The sequence below is a fragment of the Cebus imitator genome, unplaced genomic scaffold (assembly GCF_001604975.1).
Source record: "Cebus imitator isolate Cc_AM_T3 unplaced genomic scaffold, Cebus_imitator-1.0 Scaffold138, whole genome shotgun sequence".
NCBI classification, from domain to species: Eukaryota; Metazoa; Chordata; class Mammalia; order Primates; family Cebidae; genus Cebus; species Cebus imitator.
Genome location: NW_016107453.1, coordinates 4,588,943 through 4,598,906, shown reverse-complemented (window position 1 = coordinate 4,598,906; position 9,964 = coordinate 4,588,943).

Here is a 9,964-nt window from a genome sequence, read left to right as displayed (position 1 = left end):
GCGGGTGTTGAACCATGAGAACACATGGACACAGGGAGGGGAGCACTACACACTGGGGTCAGTTGGGGGGAAATAGGGGAGGGACAGTGGGGCGTGGGGAGTTGGGGAGAGATAACAAGGGGAGAGATGCCAGATGTAGGTGATGGGGAGGAAGGCAGCCAATCACACTGCCACATGTGTACCTAGGCAACAATCTTGCATGTTCTTCACACGTACCCTAAAACCTAAAATGCAATAAAATAAATAAATGGAAAAAAAAAAGAAAAAAAGAAAATACCAGTCAGGATAAATAGCAAAATATCTTCAGCTAGTCATATCATGGCCAACCTACAGAAAAGCAAAGAAAAGAAAAACTTAAGAGAGACTAAAGGGAAGAAAAATGCTGTTCTTATAGAAAAGCAAGAATAAGAATCACATTAGACTTCTCATCAGACACCATACAAGCAGGAAAAAAAGTGGAATATTAAACGTAGTTCTATTAAAAATTAAAAGTTGATTTCAGTGTATATTGGTTGGGTGACGGGTGTACCAAAATCTCACAAATCACCACTAAAGAACTTACTTATGTAACCAAATACTACCTGTTCCCAAAAAATCTATGGAAATAAATTTTTTAAAAAATCTAGAATTCTGTATCCAGTGAACTTATCCTTCAGAACAATAGAAATTGTGGGAATTTGTTGCCAGTAGAACAGCCTTGTAAGCAATGTCATGTTCTCACTCATAAGTGGGTGTGGAACAATGAGAACACATGGACACATCACACACTGGGGTCTGTTGGGGGATTGGGAGCTAGGGGAGGGATAGCAGGGGGTGGGGGATTGGGGAGAAATAACATTAGGAGAAATACCTAACGTCGGTGACGGAGGGATGGAGGCAGCAAACCACCATGGTGTGTGTATACCTGTGTAGCAATCCTGCATGATCTACACATGTACCCCAGAACGAAAAGTATAATTTTAAAAAGAGGCAAAACAAAGAAAGCACTCCATAAATATTAGTTATTACAAAAAGGAAATTATTTAGAAGAAAGGAAAATGAAATAGGTCAGAAACTTGAATTTAAAGAGAGGAAGAAATTTAGAGGACTAGAGTAGAGGGCAGAGTGCAGAGATCAGGAAGCTGCAGAGTCATGAGGATGAGGAAGGCTTGGCCGATTTACGACAAGCTTACATAAAGGGAAAGGGGCAGATACACTTGAGATACACTTAGAGGAAGGGAACAACACTAACAATACTTACATACTGTTTGTAAGTGGTAAATAAGGGAAATAAAAGAATCATGATTGATACTTCTGATTTCTGGCTTGAGAGATCGAGTAGATAAATGTCAACTTACTAAGATAAGGAAATACAGGAGAGGAAATTTTTAGGACCAGAATAAAAAATTTGACTCTAGAAAAAAAAGGAAAAAAAAATCCAAGGAAAGATGTAAAATAAGCTGCTTGGATTTTTAAAAATCCGATCTCAGTGCAAAGAAAAAAAGCTTATTTCATTCATCCAACATTCAGAAACATTTATTGACTGCCTACTTTGTTTAAGGAGCTGGCACCTAGTAAAACTGATATGAGTAAGACATACCTCTGGTCTTAAGGAGGTCAAAGTCTTATATATTAGAGGGATAGTCTATAAAATACCTTTATCTTGTAGATATCAAACTTAAGCAAATAGGTTCGATATCATATGTAACTGCATTAATTAATTTTTAATAAAGTTCTATAGATAAAAGAAGGAAAGAAAAAGAAATGGGGGTACTCATCTCCTTGATATGGTTCTTAGTTGGTATTATTTACCCATTTCATATATTGAAAGTATTTGATGTTTCAAATGTGATGATTACTGAATAATGCTATTAAACTATTGAATGAACATTATTCATCCCAGGCCAAGTTGACATATATCTGTCAAGAATAAAAGAATTATAAATCATTATCCTAGGACCAATACTCTATTAAGTCAGAGCATCTAAGAAAGGATGAGTGAGGAACTGACAATGTGATCCCTCTCCCTATTTCTCTACACACAGCCAAGAAAACTAGGCCAATAAGAAAATTTTTTCCAATCTCTCTAGTGACAGGAGAAAATAAAATACAATGTTAAAGGCATAATGCATGGAAATGGGCAAAGAGATGAAGAAAATATCTCCGAGACAGCCATTTCCGACCTGCTTTAAAAAATGTACAGTAATTTGCAGAGACATAATGGAGAAGAATATTCTAGAAGGGTGTAGCTTATGTAGTGTTTCTGTGACTAAAAAGCAGGGTTTTACGAAATGTGAACATTAAATTGAAATTGAAATTTGGGGAGTTTGGAGCAGGATCATGAAGAGAAGTTGAAAATACAAGTTGATCCCAGATATTGAAGATTTTATGAACCTTGTTCAGGAGTGTGTACTTTATTACATAGGCAATGAGGAGTCATCAAAGTCCGTATTTTACAAAGAACTCAAATAAAAATATGGGGGATGTATTAGACTTATAAACTCTAAATTAGATTTAGCATGTTACTTAATACGTGAGAATGAAAATGTGAACTCTTTTTTTATTTGTTTGTTTGTGTTTTTGAGATGGAGTTTTGCTCTTGTTACCCAGGCTGGAGTGCAATGGCACGATCTTGGCTCACTGCATCCTCCGCCTCCCGGGTTTAAGCTATTCTCCTGCCTCAGTCTTCCGAGTAGCTGGGATTACAGGCATGCACCACCACAGCCGGCTAATTTTGTATTTTTAGTAGAGACAGAGTTTCTCCATGTTGGTCAGGCTGGTCTCGAACTCCCTACCTGAGGTGATTCACCCACCTCAGCCTCCCAAAGTGAAGATGTGAACTCTTAAATGCTATTTTTATTATGTTAATTTCATCATATCATCCACCAATTATTTCAAACAAAATATGTACTTTCTCAGTAGCTTTTTTGATCTGAGGCTATTAAACCAGGCTATTACATGGAGATGTTTTAAACTTAAAGAACCATTAGTTTCTACAGACATTGGAAGAAATTATAAATGGAATTAGAAATAATAAATCAGGACTTATGTCAGGTAGGTATATGTACAGGGCTTCCCTGACATTTGTCATCAAGATGTAATACATTGTTTGGTGATACCAGGTTTTTCTCACTTACATGTTCCACTTCTAGCTTAAATTTTAATTACTGATGATTAATGATGGGATTATATTTAGATTGATAACTGTAGCCCTAATGATCTCCCAGTTACCAAATACATTTCAATATCAGTTCTATTGAGATCAAATCTATCTTCACTATGGTTTAAAAAGAAAAAAATTAATTTTGGTTCTGAAACCCATGTGTTACATGCTGATATGCTGAGAAAAATATTTTATGGACTAGTGGGTTACCACTTGTTTTCAAATTTCACGAAGAATGTAAGAAGTGAAAATAAACTTCAAATCATGAGGAATTTAGGTTAGGAGCACACATCTCAACTAAAATATTCCACTTTAGGATTATCAAGGTAAGAGGAGGAATCTTCTTTGGAAGCATATAAGGGTTTGAAAGATTTCACTTATCTGGAGTGCTTAAAGTTCTCAGAAAAGACGGCAAAATGTCAGACAGATTCTCAAACTCATCTCAATCCTTAATGATTCCAGTCTCTTCTGTTCCTTTCTACCTATAACAGTCCTCTTTCACATCAATGTGATCTCAGGGTTTCTTTAACAAGAATGTAGCACATTGACTTTGAAAATTCCCTGTGTGAAATGTCAAACATTTTCTCTTTCACCATTTGAAACAAAAAATGTGAAATTCAGAGGAAGAACCTTACGTTACATCTGTACCAAATGTCAAGTTTTATGTAAATAAATATCAAAAATATATCATAAAAGTGCTTTCTCTGTCTCTCTCTGTTTTGTTTTCTTCCTTTGTGCATGTTTGCATGGGTGATGAGATGCCTCCACTTTTTCTGGATGCTCTGTAAAACCTTCCAATTGAAAAGATTTTTCAATATCTTTTCCTCAAAAAAAAATAATAATGATCAGCCTTCCAGAGTCATCAATGAACAATGCTGGGACAATAGGACTATTGTGCAGTAGGAAAGTATTCAACAAAAGGGTCATCAATGATACTCTAAGATGCCAAGTGGCTGCTTTGAATCTTTAGCGTCCTCTGCTCATGAACAACTCCATCACCATTAATAAGTGAGAATGTGCTTAATAATAGAATGTTTTGGTTTGGGAGGACAAGTGGCTCCAGGAAATAGATGCCTGTAAACATTAACTTGCATCTTTGGGGAAGAATCCAAAATAAAGATTGTTATTCCTTCCATAGTAACCAGATAAGCAGTCTTTGAACAACTCTCTTTATGTGATATGATAGTTTTATGTAAATCTTATTTAGTTTAACTGCATGAAAACCACATTGGTCGTCCTGGTAAATTGTTTCAGAAGAACACATCCATTCATTCTGGAATGCTAGTACACAAGCTGATGACTATTGATATCATGTTTATCTCTTATTTGAAGACCGCAGGTACACGTAAAGTATTTGTACTAGGAAGAGCAGGTATATCATTAATGTTCCCATGTAGAAATATTATGTGTCTTTTCTCAAGAGTTAGGAAATTAAATGTAACTTTTAAGGATGAAAAATATTAAGTTGTCAGAGTGGAGCTCTTTAAATGTACTCTAAAATGCTTACATAAAATTGACTATCAAGACAAATATACAGATAGCAACATCATAATTAGATTCTCAGCTAAGTATGAAAAACAGGGAATAGCATATTTTGTCTGAAAAATCCAAGAAACTGTGATATATGGAAGCGATTTTAGGACATCAGTACCTCCTCTAAGCATGGCAACATTGTGTCTCTTCTTCCAGCATGAAGACTATGCCTACCTAACTGTGGGGTTCCTTATAGATAATGAATAGGATAAACATACATTCAAATGGACTCCTTTTATCAAACACTATTTAGGGATGGGAGCAGAAGCAAATCAGATAAAATGCACAAGTGATTATATCACATTCATTGTTCCAGATTACTCTGGGACCTGGGCATAGAGGATCTTTACTATCAGGAATATTGCCAATAGAGGGAAAATAGTAAGGAAAATTAAGTGCCCATCAGCACTACATAGGTCTTCTAAATAACCATTGAACAGAGCAAGTTGCAATGCCCAGTCTGCCCTATGAGATTAAGTACAAAGGGGTTACATAAATTTTAGTTTTGTGCAATGGGCAGCAAAATATTATTTTTTTCCTCTTGAGCTAAACATAAATCCTCCCCCCGTCCTCCCATGGACCCTTGCAAAGAGAAAATTGTTATTACTTTGAACCTATTTCTCTCTTATATGTAGGTAACTAATTAATTCAGTTATTCCACCTGTTCACTGAGAACTTGTTCTTCTTACAAGTAACTGCTCATATTCCAGTAACTAATCCACCATATTGATCATCTTCAATGTACCAGGCATACCACCACATGATCAATAATCGTCCAACGCACCTATGAAAAGATACTATTCTTCCCATTGTTACAGACAAAAAAAAAAAAATCAAATAGTTCAAGAAACTTGCCCAAAGACCACTTAAGTTAAATTTCTTTTCTTTATCTTTCATATTATCTCTACTTTTATTCATTCAGGGTTTAACTAATCTAGAAATCATTTGGAAGCTGTCACTTACTTGGTGAGCACAACCTTCAACTCTAGAATGACAAATCTAAACTTCAAATAAAACGATTACCTCTCTGCCACAGCCACAGCCCAGCCTTTCTCTCTAGGTGGACTAACTTCAATGGTGTGTCCCCTTACGGGGTAAGTCCTCTTGGGATCCTTACTTCCCATATAGTTGGTGGAAAATGCCTTCAACTTACTCAATTCCTCTAAATTTAATTTCTAAGACCAACGTATTATTTATATACATCTTAGCAAGTTACCTAGTCTAAAACAGCCTATTCTGATTTATTTTTTCCTTCCTTTTCCCTCCTTCCTTCCTTCTCTCTCTTTCCTTTCATTTTCTTCCCTCCTTCTCTCTCTCCTTCCATTTCCCTCCCTCCCTCCTTTCTTCCTTCCTTCCTTTCTTCCTTCCTCACTTTCTTCCTTCCTTTTTCTCTTTTTTCTTTCTTTTTCTTTTTTCTTGCTTTTAATGTACACATACCAAATGCAGTAGGTTTTAGATGAGATCCAATAATGATAATAAAATAATAATACTAACAAACATTATAGGCTGATAATAATGATAAAGGTTAACATCAAAACACCAACTACACAAAACTATATTTCCTAGGCTGTGCTTGATCAACTCTGTCAATTCTCACAGCCACCTATGGAACAAATACTACTGTTAGTTTCATTTTGAAGATGTGGGAATTAAGTTACAGAAACACGTGGTAGTTAAACTGAACATCAGAAATACGATTAGAATCCAGGAAATTTGAGCATTGAGCCTTTATTGCTAGCAATCCATATGTAGCTTCCAGGAACTAGCTAATGATATATGGCACTTGAAGGATATAAGTTATAATACAAGTTATGCAAGAGGAGTCATTAGTGAACTGTTGTCAAGCAAGTCATTTTTCTTAACTACACACAGTAGAACTGTTCATTTTTAGCATTTACTTTTAGAGGACACAATGATTATTCTAGAACTATGTGTATACAACGTCAAAGTAAATTGAGAATAACATTTTTTTAGTCTAATTGGTGACTGGAATTCCCTCAAGTGGAGCTTTAGAAAATTAGACAGAAAAGATTTAATTTGCATCTACTATGGCCATTGCACTTTTCTAGGTATTTTCATATTTATTATCTCATTGCATTTACAGGATAGTCCTGCAAAGTACATGCTATTAGCTCCAGTTTTACATAAGAAGGTACTGATAGAGAGCAATTTTCCAAGGGTACACGCTAGCAAATACTTTTACATGTTAGTCAGCAAGAGAGTAATGCATAACTCATTAGGGCACAGTCCTGATAGTACCATTGAAAATGTTTAACTTTTATTACAGTTGTATTTCATTACATGTATACCATGTTTCCCTGAATTTAAGCATGAAAATTCCTGTCTTTCCACTCATTTGTGTTATCATTTTTAAAATCCTTTACCTTCATTTATTTCTGTCTTAAAACTTTTTATGTTTCTCATCTGTTCTTCAGCTTCTGAAACCACTAATGATCTATTAAGCCAGTAGTGTAAGGGCTGCATTATATTTACAGCAATATAAAATGCTGCTTTTAAACAGCAAGTAACCAATCTTTTAGGTTCCTAATGCTAAATGGAAGAACCATCTTGACTCAATATTTGCAATTCAATTGTTATATAAGCATGGATTCACAAACATTTTGCTTTTTCAATCATAAGATCAGTTTTGCCTAATTTAACAGCCTTTTGGCAAGAGGAAAAATACGTTAACTGCATATATAGTAGCAAAAGGGAATATAAAATTTTGTATGACCTAAAAGACTAGAAAAATGTCCTATTATTTTGTTTAAGGGCAATTTACTGGAAAATTTAGCTTTCTTTGATCTGTTTACCCTAAAGGTTTTTTAACATTTGGATACAATTAAGAAAGAGTTCCAAAACTCTTTTTTAATGAGGAGAGGAATCTACTGGCTCATCAGATACAGGTAGTTTGTTGCTTATTCCTCAGAAAGTATGGGTATGGCATCTCTCTGAATTAGCTGATGGCTACAATTCCTTGCATCTTAAATGTTCCCTCAATACAGAGCACAAATTCCTCAAACTATATAAGGACTATCTCTTATATTTTCCAATACTTTTCTGGCATAGTGTATTTATTTCCTGTGACAGCTGTAACAACTTACCACAAACTCAATGGAAAGGCATAAAACAACAAAAATTTATTTTCTTACAGTTATAGAGGCCAATAGTCCAAAATCTGCTTCACTGACCTAAATTGAAGTTATCAACAGTGCTGATTCCTCCTAGAATCCACAGGGAGAAATCCATCCCCCACCTTTTGTGGATTATAATCATTGCTGGCATTCTATAGCTTGTGGCCACACCATTCCAAACTCTGTTTCCATCCTCACATTGTCTCGGCTCTCTGATCTACTGTCTCCCTCATAAGGGCCCTGGAAATCACATCAGGCCCACTCAGATAAACCATCTCAAGATCCTTAATTTAGTCACATCTGCCCAGTCCCTTTTTGCCATGTCATGTAGCATTCACAGATTTCCCAGTATTAGAAAGTGGGCCTCTTGGGTGGGTGCATTATTCAGCCTTTTGCACACAACAAATACTAATAAGGGGGGAATTAATGGAAAAAAATATTAACAGTGAAAATAATATTTTACTGAGTAAAAACAGAGAAATGCATATGTCTCTCCAAAGCCTTCAGACCACAATGCCATTCAAGCGACAATGGTCTTTATTTTCTACTCAAGCTTTCCATTGCTATGAACCTGATATTTGCTATATTTCTTATGTGGGTGCACTCCATCTCTTTCAAAGGTTGAGATTAGAGTAGAAGATAGTTCTGTAGAGGTGTCATGTACAGAAAATGATGGCATGACTTGGATGGAGTGATGATTCCATATGTGTGTGATATTCTGAGTAAGGAAGGACATGAAACCTAAAAGCAAGTAAGAGGAGGTGAGCTGGGTTGTTTATTTGTTTAGAATATTATCATGCCAAAATCAATTAAAATCTGTTGTGACAGCTCATGCTTTGAATATTGGTTATGCCATATGACGTTCCACATTATTTTTTAGACTTATACCCGTGTGAATAAAATTAATTCAAAATACCTCACTATTTAATGTTAAGTTGGAAGGGAAGAATGCGGGTTTTACAGGTAACTGACTTAACACATTCTGTGTTTGCTAATGGTGTTTTCCCTCAAACCTGCTTCAAGGATGCCGAAGAAAAGAAGACTAGAGACAACAATGGTACAATAGAGAATGCACAAATAAAGCTTGATCAACCTCTGGCTTTTCTGTGTATCACCGGAGCTCAGTAACTTAGTGGAAAGTTGGCCATCAACTAACTGCCTATGTATCTTTTTTCCTATTTTGCCTGCCTCAGGACTAACATTTTCTGCAAAAAATCCCAAGGCTCTCTATAGCCAAACAATTTGCTATAAATATGCTTTCCCAGTTGTGACCTTTGTCACCTGAGAGAAACTGCAGAAGGCAGCAACGTGTTTAATACAGAGTTGCTTATTGTCAGCTTTCAGAATAAAAACTGAGAAAAACACTGAGAAAATGGAGACTTTTTTTTAAAAAAAAGAGAATGTCTGTAGGTTTAAATTGGTGTGCATTTGAAAAATCTAACTGAAAAGTAATAGAAAACAGTGAGAGAAATCTAATAGTTTGCTATTTAGAGAGTTTATTTTTAAAACTATCCTTATAGCAGATCCTACCTGAAGAAGTCTGTTCTATTCTATGTCTGAACTCTTCACTGTTAATAAACGCATTGTTTTTTTGAATCCAATGGAGGCTGGAAGTAGAAATTATAATTTTATATTTTAAAGAACAAAATTTCAATTCTTCAGTTTAAATTAAAATCTTGAAATTCTTTACCCTTCACCATGAGGAGTAAAAAGTTCTATTTAATATATACAGGGTTCATAAGAACTACACAGTTTATTCAGATAAAACTTTTAAGGAGTTATTTCCTTTTGTTGACATAAACTAAAAATAACTGCATTTTTTCAATACAGGAGTAAAATAAAGTGTAGGTGCAAAAGAAAACATATGAAGAATAAGATAACTTATTTGGGGAAAAATGGGAAAAATGTTTACATCTGACAGCAATTGGGGTTTACAGCAGGAAATGGAACACATGACATGTAATCTTAGTCAATTAGGAAGGTATAATCTTGCAAAACTGGGTATATTTGATAGTACATGTTGCAGACACTTCTTTAAGAAGGGATTTAACAGAAGTCTCGGTTGCTTAGCAACCAATGCCCTCTGGGAACAAGTTCATTTTGAGCCTGGTGTAGGTCACAGAATTTCACAAGTATCGCTGTGAGTCTTACCTAT